Here is a 20,575-nt window from a genome sequence, read left to right on the forward strand (position 1 = left end):
TAAATACAACTACTGGTATACCACCTTTATTATTTATATTATATAAATAAGCCCATATATCTAGTCAAATAGCTGTTGATTTGATCATATGGACATATATCTTATAAATAAACAAATAAATTTGAAAACTAGAAACAAATGGAAAATAAAAGCAAGGAATAGAATAAAATAAATAAAGAATAAAGAAATAAATGAATAAATAACTAAATAAAAAACTTGTCGATAGGAAAATGAAGTCGCCACCAGAAAAGAAAAAGCAACCATAAAAACCTAAGATAGAGAAGTGGTGATGATAAGAGTATAACATTACTTCAGATGGAAGCTAAGGCTTAGGCAAATAACCACAAAGTTAAGAATACCAACACGTCTCCACTGTGACAGCTTAATCACACAAAATCATACTTCCCCCTCCTCCCTTCCTTCACCCCCCTTTCTAAAAACCCCTACTGCTCATATTCACAAAGTATACATCCCACTTTCTTCCACACCCAAATATCTTATAAAACTAATGTAATTTTGACTCCCATTCCAATATCAACTCCTTTTTGGTCTGATGAGGTGTTATCATTGAATTGGGATTCCATTGAAATGTATGCACATATGTAACTAATCATATTCGTATAATGAACAGACTCTCTCTCTCTCTCTCTCTATATATATATATATATATATATATATATATATATATATATATATATATATATATATAATTTGTAGTAATTAATGAAATTTATAGTTATAAGTAGTAAGATTGTACATCTAAAAACCAAAATAGATTTAAGGTTTTTAAAATTCATACTAGAATCGTTCACAAAGACCTGTGGTGTAGTGGATAAAGTAATTAGTAAAATTCAGTGAGGTTGATGGTTCAATTCTCAGTGCAGGTATCACTAAACTACAATCAAATTATGAATTAACATTTCAAAAATACAGAAACATAGCCTCCAAAATTGTAACTAAAATCGAAACACCAATTTTCAAAGCTTAGCCAAATAATCTTTAAAAATATTTTTTATTGAAGACAAATCCAAAATAAGATGAAACCATTCAATATGCACATTTTGCGATAAAGTTACTATTTTAAACTGAAACCTGACAGACATAGCTTCCCAAATAGATGTGAAGACGTATCTTTATTAATTAAAGAAAAAAGATTGTAAAAGGTTAAACCGTCAGTTTTATAAGTGGAAAACAAATAAGCAAAGCAAACATATTAAGATAATTACTTTTGCGATGAATAATTCATTTCAGATTTCTAACAAAGTGCTTATGAATCCATTATGGAAACTGGTGAAAATGAATTCACATGTTTTAAAATTAGATTAATGCAAAAAATAGGATTTTATATTGTCTTCTTTGATAAAAAAAAAACAAAGGCAAACAAAAAATAACAATTTGTAATTTGGTTTTAATTAGATAAAAATGATTTCTATTAAAAGATTTGTGTTATCAGTGAAATTCATTGAATAAAATTTTTAACACCAAAGCTGTTCATACTTCCTCTCTCGATTGCTCAGTTTATATAGAATTTGATTTGCGTATGTAGTAAATTATAATTACAACCGCTGTATAAGTATTATTTGCATTCTTCGGACTAGTGTTCTCATCTTGAGTGTGTTGTACTATTTAATGTTATTTTTAATTGCAAATGTTAATATTTACGTATTTATTTCAGTTTTTCATTTGTTTGATTTGTTTTATTTAATAATAGATGTATTCGTCCACAGATGTCCTGATATCTAGCAAGTTGATTTTAAATATTGCATACATATTCGATAATTATATTCTCTTTACCTCCCTCCCCTAATTTCATGTTGCCTTATACGTTACTAATAAAACTGTTCGAACAAGAAACACGTTCTGACGGTTTATTTTTTAAATTTTTAGAACGCTGAACGTATTTAAAGTGATGCGTCTTTAATAATTTGCAGAATAGACGGAAGACTTTGACAGATAAGTGTGTTGTACTATTTAATGTTATTTTTAACTGCAAATGTTAATATTTACGTATTTATTTCAGTTTTTTATTTATTTGATTTGGTTTATTTAATAATAGATGGTCTCGTCCACAGATGTCCTGATATCTAGCAAGTTATTTTTTTTTTACAGCAGAAATAGTTACGATAATTCCATTTATTTTCAGTTAGTGAGAGGGGAATCTATTTCTGTACTTTCCCTTAAACACGTCAGTTGGACTTTTATTAAGTACAATACTTAATATTTTTTATTTTTTTATGGGAGAGTAGAGAATGCATTGTGGATGCATTATCGGCAGCTCCCGTTACTCTCGCTTCTCTTTATTTGTCCCTCAGTCCTCATTTTTAATGAGTGATTTTTCTGACAAAGGGAGAAGAAAAAGCTGTATTCTAGGTTGGCAGTATTTTGTGTGAACAGTCACCAGAGATGTTGGAAATTTTCTGTTTCTAGGTCTATCTTGTAGCCATGTCACTAGTAAGGGTGCTGAAGGTAAACGTTGTACCTGGGTTGACGTAATCCGCCTGATAGTCAGGGACCCGAACCTTGGATTAACCACTAAATACTGGGGTTGCTGCATTGTCATTTGGTGAATGGATTCTGGACCATGCAGAAGCTTCTGGTGGGGCCTCTCGATGCCATATTAGTGGGTAATTGTTGCGGTTTTACCTTATCATGTGCTAGAACAAAAAAAATTCTTTGTTTCTTTTTCTCTTTTACTTTCCCTCTCTATCCTGCTCTAAGCAAGTCTGTCGACCTAGTCCACAAATCCCAAAACTCCATCATGAAAAGTTTCAAGAAAAAATACACAATTAAACCCGGATCTTCAACTTGTAGACCCCCACTACCATGTCTCCTTCTCCAACATCAGGGGTCTACGTTCTTACCTTCCAGAGGTTGGAACAATTACAGGAGACTAAACCAGACTTATTATTCCTAAGCGAAACTGGCATTGAACAGACTATTTCCCTAGATGCGTTCATAATTAAAGGATACTCTAACTAAACTTCCAAATCTGACCCCCAAGATCGCCATGGGCATGGAATATGTGCCTCTATTAAAGATGGCTTTCCATGTGGTAAGGACATCTCCAGAGAATATCCTAACTTACCCTTTATGTGCTTCTGGGTTGCACTTGCTCACACTACCGCATTTATATTCACTCTCTATCGCCCCTACAACAGTGGAGTTACTATCTTTAAAAGCATATCTGAGAAAATTGACCAAGTCTTATCTGCTTACCCTTCAGCTAACATTCACATATGTGGAGACTTCAATGTTCACAATGTGGAATGGTTAACCCACTCAAATAAGACCGATTATGAGGGGAGGTTTTGTCACAATTTCTCCATTATATATGACCTCACTCAGATTGTTCATGCACCCACCCATGTGCCAGCCGCTGACAGCCAGTATGCAAGTCTCCTAAATCTTTTTCTCACAACCTGCCCTGAACTATGTTCAGTTTCCATTCTGTCTTCACTTGGATCTTCCGACCCTCTGTTTTTTTTTTTTTGTTTGTTTGTTTTTACAAGGAGGTCACCACTTATCAAGGCCCGGAAGCCACTCAGGGATAAGGGTTATTGCATGTACAGTACGTTGTACATTAGTGTTGAGATTTCATAAAGCATCTACTTAAGGGGGCGGTTCATCAGGAACTAGTGAACGTTGGATTTGAAGACATCCAAGTTGTAGTCAGGTGGGAAACAGGCAGACGGAACAGAGTTCCACTGGCGTGCTGTTCTAAGAAGCTGTGTTCGTGGAATCTACATTTTGATTTAGGCACAGATAGAGAGTGGGGAAAATTATTGACAGTGGCTTCAGCTAGACGGGTGTTTTTCGTAAAAGATTGGCGAGGGGGGACCAGAGATTGGAGCTCAGACGAGCACTTGCCATGGAAATAACGGTAAAACAGAGACAGGCTCGCAACGTCTCTTCTGTGGCAGAGAGGTTGCAGGGAAGAGAAAAGGGCATTCCTCACTAAGCCACAAAGTCTATTTTGTACTCTGTCAAGGCAGGATAGGCTATTTTTAGTAGCTCCTGTCCAGATATGGCAGCAGTATTCCATCCTTGGACGTACTTGGCTTTTATATAGATAGAGAATTGCATCAGTAGCTAGATATCTTCTGGAGCAGTAGAAGGAACCCACCATCTTTCCAGCGACCCTGACAACAGACTTGATGTACGTGTTCCATTTCATATCAGGAGTAAAGGTCAAGCCTAGAAGCTTGTCAAAACATTGAGCTTCACCTAGGTGAGAGCCATCCATTACAATTGATGCCAGATGGGGATCAGAGCGTTGATGGTGTAAAGATAGGAGTTTGGTTTTAGATGCATTCACGGTAACCAGCCACGTCTTCCCCCACTGAACTACACGCTCGAGATCAGAGGAGAGAGAATCAGAGAGAACTTTGTCATTTACAGCCTTTGATGTGTTGCCGTAGATGGTCGTGTTGTATCAATTAAGATCTAAATGAAATGTAAAAAGTCTTCAGATGTACCTCTCCATCGTACAGTATATCGATACATCTATGGCAGACTGGGATAGTTTCCGTACATTTATATCAGATCTACCTCTGCGTTCCATGTTTAAAAAGGATGTGTCCTCTATAGTATTAGACCTGACAGAATGGTTAATTGTAGTTATTGACCGCTTCATACTCTCAAAAAAGTTCCAGCGAAAACCTAACAGCCAGCCATGGTTCTCTCCAGAATGTGCTGCTGCCATTGCGCACAGAAATCACTTTTTCCATTGCTTCAAACGTAATAGATGTACTGAGACTAAAGCTGCTTTTAGAACTGCCAGCAACCATTGTAAAAAAGTAATAAAGAATGCAAGAGAGTTGTATGCTCAGTCCGTCAAGTCCAAAGTAGCTGAGCAACGGCTTGGTTCCCACCAGTTTTGGCAAATAGCAAACAGAATCCTGAACAGAAACGTGTACTCTATCCCAACTATCATCAATGGACCTGAGGTAATCTCGTCAGTATCAGACAAAGCCAAACTCTTTGCCAAGAACTTTGCAACCAAGGCCACCAACCCCCAATATTTCCTCCTGTATCAGAAAACACGCTATGTGATATACAAATATCTGTACATGATGTTGCCAAGCTAATCAAAAACCTTGATTCCAGTAAAGCAACTGGCCCTGACGGTATTCCAATTATAGTACTCAAAAAACTTCAACCAGAACTAGCACCCATGCTTACAAAACTGTTTAAACGTTGTCTTAAGGAGAATTGCTTCTTATCACCCTGGAAAATCTCATCAGTTTGCCCTGTATTTAAGAATTCAGGTGATTGGTATCAGTACAGGCCAATAAGTCTCCTCTGCGTCATGAGTAAGTTGCTGGAATCTGTGTTAAATAGAGAAATAATCAACCATCTCAGCAAAAATAACCTTCTTAGTGACACACAATATGGTTTCCGTTCTGCTAAATCTACCGCAGATGTGCTTATAGTTATATCTCATAGGATTAGTGAATCTCTTGACAGAAAACCTTTCTAGGGCAATTGCTCTTGAGATATCAAAAGCTTTTGATAGGGTATGGCATAAAGGTTTACTTCACAAGATCTCCAGCTATGGTATAGCTGGAAATGTCTTCTCAATTATCAAATCATTTCTCTCTGATAGGTTCATAAGGGTAGTAGTTGATGGGCAGAAATCAGAAGCTCACAGTATTAATGCTGAAGTCCCTTAGGGTCCCATCCTGGGCTCAACTCTCTTCCTGATTTGCATTAATAATCTTCCAAATCACATCCTTACATCATTTGTAGACATTTATACTGATGACACTACTATTTATGGTAGCACATCTAAGACCATAAACGACTAAGTTCTCTCTGATTCTCTCTCCTCTGATCTTGATCTGGTTCAACTCACCTAGGGTGAATGCCAGACAACAAAAAAATGAAACTATTGCAGTAGAAGGTTTTCTGGTATCTAGAGGCCTCTATATTTAAAGAGTGGGGTTTTGCTGTGAGACGAGTGTGTCGGGGTTATGTATGTCAAGGGAGCACAAGTGCCATGAGTTCATCAGAGCACATTCCATTAAAGTACTTGTAAAACAGACACAGGGATGTGACACTGCAGCAACAGGGCAGAAGTTGAAGCTTGGCCAATAATACAGGACCTATTAGATTTGAGACTTTTTTTTTTCAACTCTGTCTAAGAGTGAGAGACTATTGGTCAATACACCAGCACAGATGTCGCAACAATATTCCATGCATGGGCAAACTGTGGCTTTGTAAAGATATAAGGTACTCTCTGGTACAAGTAAATTTCTAGCAGAATAGAGGAAGCCCACCTTCTTTGCAGCACCCTTGGCAATGTCCTCAATGTATTTGTTCCAATTCAGCATATACGCAAATAATTTTTTTTTATTCGTATGCAATATCGCACGACATTGAAGAACAACTGTGTAAACACTTAAATCTTTTTCAATATTTAAGAATGACGTTCACATATGATGTTAAATCACTACAACTGGAATTTAAAAACATGTAAAATAATACAAGAATAAAACAAAAAGAATTCATGCTTCATAATGGCAACCACCAAACACATCATCATCATCAGGTTTTAGTATTTAAGGTGCTGCAAGTGTCCCGGACTCTGGCGTGGCCAACACGGGGCAATATCTCATGCCCGCTTTCCCATCTAAAGGGTTAATACCAGTTATGTAGCAAACGATCAAGTCAGGGACATAAAAGGCTATTATCTGAGACGATGCCTATTGCCTAAGAATAATGTTGGTTTACATTACATTTAAACTTCTGCATATCAGTACAGTAAGGGAAGCCGGTAGCGGGGAGGAAATTCCAAAGTCTGTTTGAGGGAAGAAACTATTAGAGTAGAAAGCTTTCTGGCATTCAAAGACCTCAACAGTGAAGGGGTATGATTTTGTTGTTAACCGGGTTTGTTGGGGATATGTCTGTCGAGGGGCACAAGTGCAAGGAGTTCATTAGAGCACATTCCATTAAAAATATTTGTAAAATAGGCACAGAGATGCAACATTGTCGTGATGGGGCAGGGGTTGGAGCTTAGATGACAAAGTAGGACCTATTAGATTGGACACTCTTTTTTGGACCCTATCCAAGGGGAAAAGACTAGCGGTAGATGCACTAGCCCAGATGTGGCAACAATATTCCATGCATGGACGAATGGTGGCCTTGTAGAGGTACAGGATACTTTCAGATGCGAATAGTTTTCTAACACGATAGAAGGAGCCCACCAAGGTGTTTAATTTTTTAGTCTATAATATACGTCCAGTGCACAGGAATTAACCAGAACAATGTCCATAAATTACTTGTGATAAACAGTCTTCACAAATCATTAAATTTCATTCATTATTTCAATCATCATATTCTTTGAACTACGAACCAAATCAACCCTTATCCTCGAGTGGCTTTTAGTCTTGATAAGAGGTGATTAATTATATTTGTTTTCCTTCTAAACTCGTAACTCTACCAAATCTGACCATGGCATGCAGAATATAGTCCATACCAGTTACCATCTCCACTTTCCATGAATGTATTAAAGAAAAGTATGCACATTTTAAAGACATTTAATACAAATGATTTTTTAAAGATTTTTATTATTCTACAATCTATATTATATTTCTTCTCATTTGTCTATGTCTGTTCATTCTATTTTTTTTTTTTTTTTTTTTTTTTGGCAGAAACTACTGAGCTGATCTAACTGAAATTGGACTTTTATTTGATAAGATGCAGTGAACTAAGTATTATAGTATCCATCAGATATACAATTATAGATTAATAACTAAATGCAAAATTGAACACAATTTAAACTATATTCAACCATCAATTTAACATAAAGCACACATTCTAAATCAACGGGCTATAACTTTTGTCAGTTTTTAACTTTTGCTAAAAGTCTAGTGATTAATTATTCAATCAATCATTTAGCTTTACACATTCTTTAAAGAAAGAACAAAAAAAAAAAAATAAAGATTTGCACAAATCTTGTATTTGACAGAAAAGAATTATTGCTTTGATCAAAAACAGAAAACATACAATTTTGTTTTAATCAGACTTAAGATTCTGTTTCAAATTAATGAGATTTCTAAATATCCAAATCCGTTTCCTTTGTTTATTATTTCTGACTGCATTGGAAATTTATTTGCAAGAAAAATTAAGAAAAAAGAAAATCCTAAATTTATCATTTTTTTTTTTTTTCTAATCGGATAATGTTTGGAAGAAATTATATAATCATGTTAAAAATAATACTAGTTTTAATAAACTGGATGAATTCAGAAATAATCATAAAAAATTAGTTCACTGGGTTATTTATTTGATAAATGGTTATTGCCCCCCCCTCCCCGACAAAAGGAGGGTGGACCTGTAAATTCACCTTTGTTCGTCCCTTCGTCTGTCCCCACTTTTCTCAATAACTACGCCTTGGAATTTTTTGAAATTTGGCACAAACATTAAACATGATATGAGTAAAAAGTAACAAAACAGATTTTCCGGGAAAACTCCGATTGCCCTTCAGGGGTGTGCTTCAGATTAAAATGGCTAAAATTGACACTTTTGTGCTTATTAAAAAAACTTGATGCCTTGGATTTTTATAAAACTTTCTGAAAAGTTGTAACTAACTGATTTCTATATAATTTTGTTTGTCTATACTTTGCGATAACTCTTGGGTGTGCCACAGGGGCTCTTTCAGAGCTAATAAAAACACTCCATTTTTTTGGACTATTTTACCATATTTATCCAAAATTTTCTATGTAGGTCTATTTAGCAATTTTGCATGGTGCTGAACTCAAATCTAAATATGTTAAGGCCTTTGGGGACTTTTGGGGCTAAATGGGGGGAGGGGCAAATGATGAACTTAATCATTTCTTTTTTTTTTTTTTTTTGGATGGTGCAGAACTCAAATTTACAAATGTAAAGGCCTAAAACTACACCTTTTGTTCATTTTCACCGGGATTTGACGTCCCCTAGGGACTTTTGGGACTAAATGGCGGGGGGGGGGCAAATGCTGAACTTAGTCATTTTTTTATGCCTCGTTCACTGTGCACTCATGGGGGACCATGCATACTTAACTTGTTTATCTCATTTTTGAAATCAGTGTGTGTGTGTGTGTGTGTGTGTGTGTGTGTGTGTGCTTCAATTCCACCACAAAAGTTAGTAAAAGTAAAAATGTGTCTTTCTAACTACTTGACAAAACCATTTAAAATGGTGAGGGGAAACGAGAAAGCAAATAGCAAAACAAACATCCACCACCGCACAAAATTAATTCAGAAAGAAATTCTTCACTCTAAAACGTCATTAGAAATTATTTATATAGAAAATGAAATTGCTGGTATGATTTTATTATTTTTAATAAATTAATTAGTACGAACTCTAGCAACAACTTTTTATTCATCACTTTTGAACTGAGGGTGTACACCAAATGGAAGCAGACGATAAATCAAACCGATCAAATTATGAAATTTTATATTTCATTTTTATTAGCAAAATAAATTCTTGCCATATGACTGCATTGTTTTCTTTATTTGCTTTTCCTATATTTTGTTGGATTTTATCTAAACTTTTTTGTATGCATAAAAAGCATAAACAATGTAATATATTATTTCATGCATCTGCATAAAATGTTATAAAGAGATATATTTTATATATCAAGTTTCAGTATTTACTTCAATAGTGCTTAATACATGGGCTAGGTAGTAAGTTATAAAAGTATGTGGCAATTAATCTATACAGAATATTCTATAGAGAATCATTAGGCTATATATATTCTGTAGTTTTAAAGCAAATACAATCAATTTTGCCAAATGTTTTTAAGGGGAAGGGTTGTCAATAGAAGCTAAGACCCTCTCCTAATTTTTTAAAATAAAATATAGTAGTTATTCTTGTTTTCAAACAAATAACATGGATTTGTCTAAGTTATGCGGTCTCGATTCCTTCCTCTATAGTTTTAAATAAATGATAAGATCACTCACATCTAATATTGAACACAAAACGTTAAAATAAAATTTTGTTGCTGCATTAAATCTTAAATGTAAGCATGTCATTGTTTCTTGCTTTGGGGGGGGGGGGTTGCCACCCGAACTTAGGGTTAGTGGTAGGGTTATGAGAGTTTTTTCTTTTAGTGGGATGACACCTAGATAGAATTAATGATAGGGTTAAGGGAGGGTTCTATCAATTTTTAAGACCGAGGTTGCAGGTGAAGGAATCTCTAGAAGACAAAAGTAATAGAGTATCCGCAGGACCGTTAAAGGTAAATTTTATGAGATCTCCGATTAACAGAAGGTTTTCACCAAATTACATCTTCACATACATAAAATAAAAATAATTCCAGAAAATAACGACACTTGACAAAGAACTCAAAATCACTGTATTCATATGAAATAACGTTTATTTATGTGTTAAAAAAATATTAATTTAAATCGTTTAGTTTTTTCTTGTAGCGAGTGTTCATTAAGCTTTGCTAAATGTGCATCTCATAAAAACGGCATGAAGCTTAAGATTACTGATTTTTATGGACGGAGTGTCACACGTGGTTTAGATGTGGTTATTTTCTGGGAGGAAAAGTACAATCATTAAACCATGTAAGCATAATGCGGGTGGGTGTGTGTGTGTATTCATGACATATGATAACAATAGTTCAATAAAACATTGTTAAAAAGAAGACTGAAATCCTCGTTTGATGTAGTAATTTTCCATGATGAGAATTTAAGGTTCATTTGTTTGGCGCGCAAATTCAAGACAGGGTATTTTAACGCCTTCCAAGGGCGAAGTTATTTTGAGATGCAGTCTCTGGGGAGGCAAGAGAATAACTGGAACAAAATTAAACTGATTTGATTTTCGCAGCATTCTTGGCGAAGCTGTTTTACGTCTGAATAAACGGCGTCTGGCATATGTGTTGAGCACAGGCAACGGTGATGGTTACTTGTAGATCTGCATCCTGTACTGTTTGAATTAAAGGCATGTGTGATTTAATGTCTCACACGGATGGAGTCTCTTTGACACATGTCGGACTGGAGAAATCTGAAGAAAAACAGATTTGATTTTCACGGACAAATCCTTATATAGAGACGTTCTGGAATATTCCAGTCTGTTTGCTGTATCACTGCATGTGGAACGCAACATGGTTCCTTTATTACATGTGTGCTGATGGGCAAATTGCAACACTGTGTTCTTGGGCGTTCCCATATACGTGGGCGTTCCGATATACATGGGCGCTGAAATGGTGATTGCTATGAAATGTTCTTGCCAAAGATTTGTTCTGGCCGTATGTAACGGTCGTTACAACCTTATACAATCTATTTATCTATCTATATTTAATTTGATAAACTTACCTTTATGTATTGTATCTAATATTTTAATATATATTTTTCACTTGTGCCATTTTTTCCTCTATTGATCTATTTTTCTGTACCATTTTAACCTAAATTTGTGATTATGAATTTTATATTTACTGGTAGTTTAAAAATCAATAAATATTTATTATTAGTATTAACAATGGAAAATTTAAATTTAAATAAACAAAAAAAAAAATGAAAGAATCGGTTTTGGAATCAGAAAGTAGACTCAAATTTTTCCGATTCCGATTAATCGTCCCAATTCTGAGACATTGTCTGATACTGACCACCTCCAGAGAATCTTGTAGAGCCCTCAAGAAAATTATTGACTATAAAGAATTTTCAAAACTTTCAATACAGTAGGATTAGTTAAGACTTAAACTTAAATGCTTCCAAATTCCTTAAAAAATTTGAATCATGAATTAATTCCTTTTTTATATATAAGATTAAAGCGAATGACTTGTTTACGAATAAATCGGAATGCATTCTGATAGATTTAATTTTGTAATTAAATGATTTTTAAAAAGAAGTGTTAAATTAGAGGTTCTTGCCCAGAATTCTCCCTATTATAAAACAAAAATAAAGAAAAATCTGTATGATGTAAGTACTCGAGATGAAATGGAATACGATACTCCAAAAATCACATAAATTGATAAAGTAGTTTTATTTTTTTAATAAGAAAATAAAATTTTATGAGTATCCGAAGAGTGACTGTTTTCCCCGCCATATTGTGTTACGTACTGGTGGTATTATTAAGATGACATATATCCTGTATTGTTGTTGTTGTTGTTCGTCTTAGGAGAGTCTTAGTGAGAGATTATAGTCTTAGGAGTGTTCATACGTCTTAAGATGTTCATGTTGTAAGAGATAGCATATTGGAGACATAAACAGGTATATATAAAGAGAGAGAGACAGTTCTGTATGAACGGGAGTGTTTCTATAAACATTGATACATATATTTCTTACCTATTTTTGAGATGATGATTTTCACAAAGTTCTTATAATATAAATGGACACTACCTTTTCTGTTGAATAACAACACGGAGACGCAGATACAAAAACACATGTTGACGTCCTTTATTTCATGACCGGTCCATGATTTTGCTTGAGGAATTCAAAGTTTCTTTACATGGCTTTTCCTTTCGCTTCCAAGGTTTGACGTCAGCAGCTGTTTCTGACCTCTCTCTCTCTCTCGGCTCTTTCTCCCGACTCTTCTCTTAGACTGCATCTTAAAACTCTACCTATATTGAGAACTCGTCACGTCATCGCATGATTAAACATGTGCTCATAAAGCACGTTAGAGGACATGCGTCATGTTGTCAAACTTGACATGACCCCGAATTCAGTAACCTATTTTTCAAATAACCTCTTTACAAAATATGTTTACAATTTCAACTGACGATTAAATTCCTTATTTTAATTTTCACAGAAACAAATTTCATTATTACATTCCTTTTCCATATACAGATATGTAAGCTAAACAATTGCAATTCCACATTCTTTATTTCAATAACATTCTGTATTTATTTTAACTTATGATTGGAATTTTCAATTCCAAATCTAGCTTTGCAAGTTCGAATCCTTGACTATCCTATTTCATATTTACATTTAACTAATTCCCTATTTTTTTACTTACATGAAAAGGGGCCAACCCTTTATCATGTAACAATTGGAAAATTTTTTCAAAAAACAACAATAATTCATGATTACTAGATTTATGTTGTAATGCCTACTAATTCCCATTAATCACTTACAAATGATTTTCGTTATAAAAATAAAACTATTTAATCAATTTACGTGACTTTTGAAATATGATATTTTCGTTTTGTCACGGGAACTTACATCATATAGCTTTTGTCTTTATTTTGTTTTTTAATATGGGGAAATTTTGGACAAGCACCAAATTATGTTTTATTTTATGCTATTGCATTTTTATTTTATCTCAATAAATATTCGATTAACAGTAAATCAATCAAATATGAATTCGATGTGTAAATCATGTTGCTGCGTGTGAAATGGTTTTATAATTGTAAGAATATAGGAATTTCCCCATGATGAATGAAACAACAGGGTGTGTTGCTGCTGTTGTGAGAAAGCGTAGCAAAATGTGGTAATTAGTTTGTATGGTTAAAGGTTATGACGATGCGAGTAGTGTTTAGTTTGATGGGCTAAAAGGAAAGATGGAAGAAAGAATTGATTGCATGAAAGAATGCACAAGTAATGAACATTTTGTACATGCTAAAGATGGAATAGGGTGGGGAGATTCATCATGTCTGGGAAACAGATCTAATAAGCAAAAAAAAAAAAAAAAAAGAAAAAGGTTTTTAAAGGATGGCCTAAATAACTGTAGACAGACTTCCTGCTTTATGGGGTCGGGGTAAGCTGGAAAAAGAAAAAAAACAAAACAGAATGACATTTTTTATGTAATATCTATCATTATCTTCATTAACTCTCGATATCAACATATGTGTGTGTGTATATATATATATATATATATTAGTGATAGGACGATCGATATCCCCCCCCCCGATTCCGATACAATTACCGATTCTGTTATAAATTTCCGATTCCAATAAATTACCGATTCTAATTCTTTTAAAATCTCTAAATATAAAGTTTGTAGGGGTGGGGGCGGATTGCCAGAAGAACCCATAAAATGTTTCCATATATTTTTGCAAATGTAAAAATCATTGTGTGACGTAGAAATTGTAGTTTTACTCGTAGTTTAACATCAATAAATATTTATCATTTCATCGTTAATACGAAAAGTGGAAAATTAAGTTTTAAACAAAAACAAAGAAATAAAAAATAAAAAGAATAAAAAGAATCGTTTTTGGCATCGGAAAATAGTCACTGATCTTTCTGATTTTGATACTCCAAAATGTTCCAATATTTTCAATTCCTGATTCCGATTAATCATCCCAATATATATATGTCATAGAAATATATGGCACAATCACATTGACACACCGGTTCTCACCAGATCACCAAAGTTAAGCAATGATGAGCCCGGCCAGTACCAGATGGGTGACCATTTGAAAATCTAGGCGCTGCATGTACCATGCTGAGTCGTAGAAATTTCCAGGTTGGTATCAGGGGGCGCATTAATTCACTAGGAGAGATACATTCCCAGTCTTCTAGGAGAAGGAAATTCTGATGTAAAAACCTGTGGTTTACTGTATACTCTGTCCTGTGGCAGTCGTCTACACCGACAAAGGTAAGCAGTAATACCAAAAAGTGTGGTTGGTTCTACACAAAGCCTTCACCACTATAAACAAATAATCTGTGTGGATTTCGGAGCAACTTAGTTGTTGTGGCGGAAGCTCATGCATCGAAATCGACAGGAGAGTCCATCATATATATATGATGGAGAGATGTAAAATGAACAAACTAAATTATATGTTCATTAACGTTTCATCTTTCTTTCAAGACATCCTCGTGATGACTGATTTGAAGAAATAAAATACCAGTACAATATTTGAAAAAATATTTGTTGTGTTTGTAATATGAATTTTGTTCCATTTTAGAACGAAAAAAACAGCATTCAAAGTGTATATAGCATTGTGAAATGGAGTGAGATTTTTACGTTATATAGCCGTCAGATATTTGAAAAAATATGCAACTTTTGCTCTTTTTGGAATAACTTTAGCCTCTATAATTCAAATGTGGGATGTACGATTTAATCATTATATATATATATATATATATATATATATATATATATATATATATACTAGCAAAAGTACCCGTCGTTGACTGGGTTCAAAAATCAGCCTACAGAAAATGGACTCTGATTTATGAAAGTATGATAGATTATGAAAAGGAAGGGTTGTAAAGAGATAGCTTCGAATTTGGGGGTATCAAAACCAAAGCAATATATGATAAAAGTAAAAATAAAATAGATAAACCCCATAATTTATTATACCATACCTGTTCACACTGAAACACTTATCACAATATTCTGTGGATCTATATTAAAAAACATTGTTAAACTTTGTGACATATTTCCATAATTTTATTATACCTTATTTCTTCAAACTGAAACATAATTATCAAAGTATACTTACGCAGATAGATATGAAAAGTCTTTATTAAAGTTTGTGCTTATTTCCATTCTTTGGAGGCCAGGCGCGAATGCAGACCCCACAATTTTATTATACCATCCCTATTTAAGTTAAAACATACTTATCAAAGTATTATTATGTACATCTATATCAAAAACACTTGTAAACGTTTTGCTTTTAATTATTAAATTTTTTATTTCCATACTTTGTGGACCAGGCGCGAACGCAGACCCCACAATTTTAATGAACCACCATTCTGCCAGATCAAACATAGATGTATCGATACACAGGAATGGGTATCGATACATCTATCATTATATGTGATCAGTTTTTTTTAAAAAGTCAACCATATAGGAGCCTATTCGTGACTAGACACACACACACAGACATTCAGCTTTATATTTTATATATATATATATATATATATATGATGAAAATAATAGAAATAGTATTCCGACAAAATAGAGAAATAAAAAGGAACAAACCGTATTATGTGTTCATCAACGTTTCGTCTTTATTTTGAGACTTCCTCTGGATGAATGAGATTAAGAAACAAAAAACACCAGTACAAAATATTTGAAAATGTTTCACGTGCAAAGTGTGACGCTGTTCTGTTTTAGAAAAAACGGAAAAAGACGTTGGAAATTCAAAAAGGAGGGGGGGGGGTCTTGCGCTATTAAAGAGAGGGAAATTTTAGTGACGTCATATAGTCGTTAATGTAATTTTAAAAGATATGAACGCAGTTAATATTCTTACTGGAAAGAAATATATCTGTTGAAATTCAAATATAGGTTTGTAACAGAAACGAAATGAGTGTTTCTTTTTTATGTAATTTATTGATTGAGATTATATGTATTAATTATTACAGGGGGTGTTTGAATGGTGTGAGAAGGTTAACCTCTGTCTACAGTTAAATAATGTTCTTTTAATAAAAGTTTACTTATTAATGGCGCTATGTTATAGAAACTTGCACGTTGTTTAATTGTGCTTGAATTTGCGATAAGCGCAGATTCAAGAAGTCTCCGGCGCGGTTTATTTGAAATAAATTTAACTACTTTTGCTTGTTTAAAGTCAAAGGCGTGATTATGCTGCAATGAATGAGAGAATAATGCACTTAGAGAATTGCTATTTTTTATATCTCTTATGTTCACTGAGCCTTTTTTCTAATTTACGCTAGGTTTCACCAACGTATTTATGATGGCAATTTTGGCAAGGAATAGTGTATATACCTCCATTGGAAACTGGTTTGTTATGGAGATGTTTCGTAGTTTTTAATATATGTCTTATGGTTAGTGATGTGGTTTGTACGATAGGAATTTCTAGTTTGTTTCGTGTGTTACAGATTATTTTATTATTCGTGTGTGTAGGTAAAAGAAGATGTCTGTTTACGAGAGAAAGCTCTGGTGTATATGATTTTTTATTATTTATCCTGCAAAGTATTTGTGTGGCTTTTCTCTTAGCATTCAATATGAAATATGTCGGATATTGCAAGGTTTTCAAAATGTTTGTGAGGTATTTGAATTCTTCGTCCAGATATTCAGAACTGCAAATTCTGAAAGCGCGTAAGAAGAAACCAATTACCATCCCTGTTTTTATTTTATTATTATGGTGTGAATAGAAATGTATGTAATCATTTTTGTGTGTAGTTTTGCGGTGAACTTTGAAAGATAGTTTATTATTGGATTTTATAATAAGTATGTCTAGAAAAGGTAATGAGTTATTGTTTTCTGTTTCACAGGTAAACTTTATGGAAGGTTCGACTGAGTCTAATTTGTCTCTAATGATATTTATGTGCATGTTTTCAGGAAGAAAAATTAAAATGTCATCAATGTATTTAAAATAGTCTGTGTTTGAAGGTAATCTGAATTTGAAAGGACCAGATTCTAGGAATTGCCTTTTCTTAGAATTCCTAGAATCTGGTCCTTTCAAATTCAGCGTCACACTTTGCACGTGAAACATTTTCAAATATTTTGTATTGGTGTTTTTGTTTCTTAATCTTATTCATCCAGAGGAAGTCTTGAAATAAAGACGAAACGTTGATGAACACATAATACGGTTTGTTCCTTTTTATTTCTTTCTCTCTCTCTCGATTATATATATATATATATATATATATATATATGTGAGAGAGAGAGATTGAATAATGAAACCAGCATAAAAATACATTTTTTTTCAATACTCACAATTTTTTATCCTCTTTTACAGTTATATTTTATACTAAATTCAAACAAAAACGGAATTTTGATTACAAAAGTTTAATGGGGTTACCAGATCAAGCTGTCTGAAGATACTAGCTTTCTGACCTGAAGTGCACCAAATATTGATGTAATTTTTTCCTTTTCATTTGCAAAACTCAATCATGTTCTACAAAGTAAAAAACAAAAACAATTTTGCCTAGCAAACAACCAAACTAAACATAATGAATTTGAAGATTTAAAGCATAAACACTTTTACCAAAATGACCACGTTCAGCATTACATAAGCCGAAAAGGGTTGATTTACCATAAAATAAAACAACCAAACCAAACTCCATGAATAAATATTTGAAGATTGCTCGGGTGTTTGGAGGTGAGTGTTGAGCAAAATAAAAAAAAAAAAAAGTGGTAGTAGGCAGGCAGGCTCGAACTCATGCCACAAAGGTGAAAAAGAAAGTGAAAGAAAATCTGACATCTTAGCCGATGTCTCCACAATCCGACCAGAAGTCAAAAGCATTTAAATTAACCAAAGTCAAGCCAACGATGACTTGCTAAAATGTCGGCGAAAAAAGTTTTAGGCAGACATACAAACATACATACATTTAAACAGACAGATGAGATTTATATTATTGTAGGCTGTTTGTCAGTCATGCTTAAGTGTGAAATTTCATAAGCGTTTTCATTGCTGACATGCACAAACTGAATGGACGTATGTTATTGTTTCCATTTAATAGTAACAATTTGTGGCTTAATGATTTGTCTGTTAAAATGTGAGAGTCATTATTGTGTGGCATGACGTCATTAGCTGTGAGTTGGCACATGCAGACTAATCAAGTTTAAAAGAGATACAAACACTTGCACTTAAACGGGATAGTTAGAATCTTAAAAAGATCTCCCGGTTGGAATGTAGGAGGTAGTAGATGAATGTATAGCATCCGGTAAGATGCCCCATTCCCAGCTATAAAAAAATAAGAAAATTAAAAATAAGAAAATATGGAAGTGATGAGACCGAATTTAAAAGAAAGAGAGATGGCCAGAGTTAAGTGTTTGGAAGTCAATTTCTCAAAACCATCCACCACATGCCAACATGTAAAAACGAATATAATAAGACACAACTCCAGCTTGTAAGAAACAATATGTTTAGAATGAAATCCCGTGACTGAGTAGAAGTGTTCAGTGACATTCAAAATACAATTGTGAATTACTTAGGACTTCTGTTTGGTCATGGATGATGGGATGAGAGCATGCTAACCCCATGGATCAAATAAAATTTTCCAAGTTCAACAAGATACACCTGAAGAAGGTCAGATGTTACATCAACTGAAACGTTGTGAAAATAACAATTCAAAATGAGAACAATACTCTGAATGATACGGATGACATACTGTTTTTTTTTTAATTTTAATTAGTTTTCTGAAAACAAAAGCATCCCTTCCCCATGGATTAAATAAATTTCGAATTTCCAAACTCTGTGCAGGTTCCAGAGGTCAACAAAATGCACCTGAAAAAGGTCATAGGTCACATCAATGAAAACATTGTGAAAATACAACTCAAGATAAGAACAATAATCCAAATAATACGAATTATCAATCCTCATCCCACGAATTAAGAAACGTAAAGTCGGTTTCATAATTGTCTGATGGTTAGCAAATCTTTAGTTTTTGTTTTGGATATGCTGAAAAGAAAAAGACCATCAGATGACAATCATTTTTTCATCTGGGTGTTTTTTTAATTTTTATTAGCTTGTATAATTGCTCAAAATGTGAACACAAATTTTTCTACTTTTTCAAAACAATTGAATGTTAGGGAAATATTTAGAGCTAAAATATTTCCATGAATTACTATTAAATTTTCATGTCACGTATTAGGGGCCCTGGGTCAATGACGATTAGGTCAACTAGTATGGAGTTTAACAACATGGGCATATTGAGTGCATGTTATGATGACCCAACTCTGCAAAACAGAATCATTCCCAGGGTTGAATCAAGCATGGCTGACATGTTAGAGAAAAACAAGGGGTCAGATCAACAGAGGTATGAGTTAAGATGATGAGTCATGTTTTTTGAGCTGAGAGAAAACATTTTCAAATCAGTTTGTTGGTAGAAGTCTGTCACAGGTTGTATGAGACAACTGGCCATTAATGTAGAAAAATTTCGTAAGTGCAGTGCGAAATGTTACACTAACCTGACATTTCTGCTTATCACCATTTCTGTCACGAAGTTAACTTAATAATTAGCTAAGAGAACGTCAGTCTCTCTCTCCTGTGAGTCAATTCTCTCCGAAAATAAAACCTCTAAGAAACTCTCAAAGAACATCTCATGTCCTTCTGCATGAAAAGAAGTTTTATTTGTATAGTAACCACTAGATGAAACTACGTCTACGTCGAGAAATTGCGGCATCAGACAAAGGCAATAAAAGACTGACGTAAAAAAAACTTTTTAATAAAATGAAAACATAACATTAAAATGATGACCCAGCAAATAAATAGTAGTCAAGTATTGAACGAAATAGAAACAAATGGGTTGTCTACTCATATTGTCTGTTTTCCAACTAACATTCCCCAAAGGAGTAACCTTAGAATTTAAATGAAATTGAAGATAAAAGCAAAATTATATTTGATAAAATCCTTACAATATAAACGATTCAGAGAAACAAATTCTGTTTAAACAAAGGCTTTCAACAAGAAATATAAATCGCTTCTATAACTTTTAAATAGAAATGTGAACAGACTTAAGACACGAGTTTAAATCTTCATCCATCATGATCAATGCAAGCAAGACTATTGAATAGATGTTGACCAAATTTTGATTCTGAAATATCCTATTGAGAATTAAAATTAATGGGATGGAAAATATTGTTTGTTTGTGCAATCAGTTTTTGAAATCTGAATCTGATATAGTCAGATTCATACAGGTATGTGAAACAATATATTAGTTAACTTTTTCAAGGATACGAATGCTGTTTTTTTTTTGTTTTTTTTTTAAATAAAGCGACTTAATATTAAAAGTGATACAAA

At 33.6% G+C, this 20,575-nt stretch overlaps 1 protein-coding gene across 1 annotated transcript in view; it reads right to left on the reverse strand.

The window, feature by feature from the left end:
* Positions 1 to 20,575, reverse strand: part of LOC145297487 (endosome/lysosome-associated apoptosis and autophagy regulator family member 2-like) — a 305,309-nt gene that overhangs the window by 110,121 nt on the left and 174,613 nt on the right. The window lies entirely within an intron of this gene.

Source organism: Euprymna scolopes, chromosome 18 (assembly GCF_053919585.1).
Source record: "Euprymna scolopes isolate OS-2025 chromosome 18, ASM5391958v1, whole genome shotgun sequence".
Lineage (NCBI taxonomy): Eukaryota > Metazoa > Mollusca > Cephalopoda > Sepiida > Sepiolidae > Euprymna > Euprymna scolopes.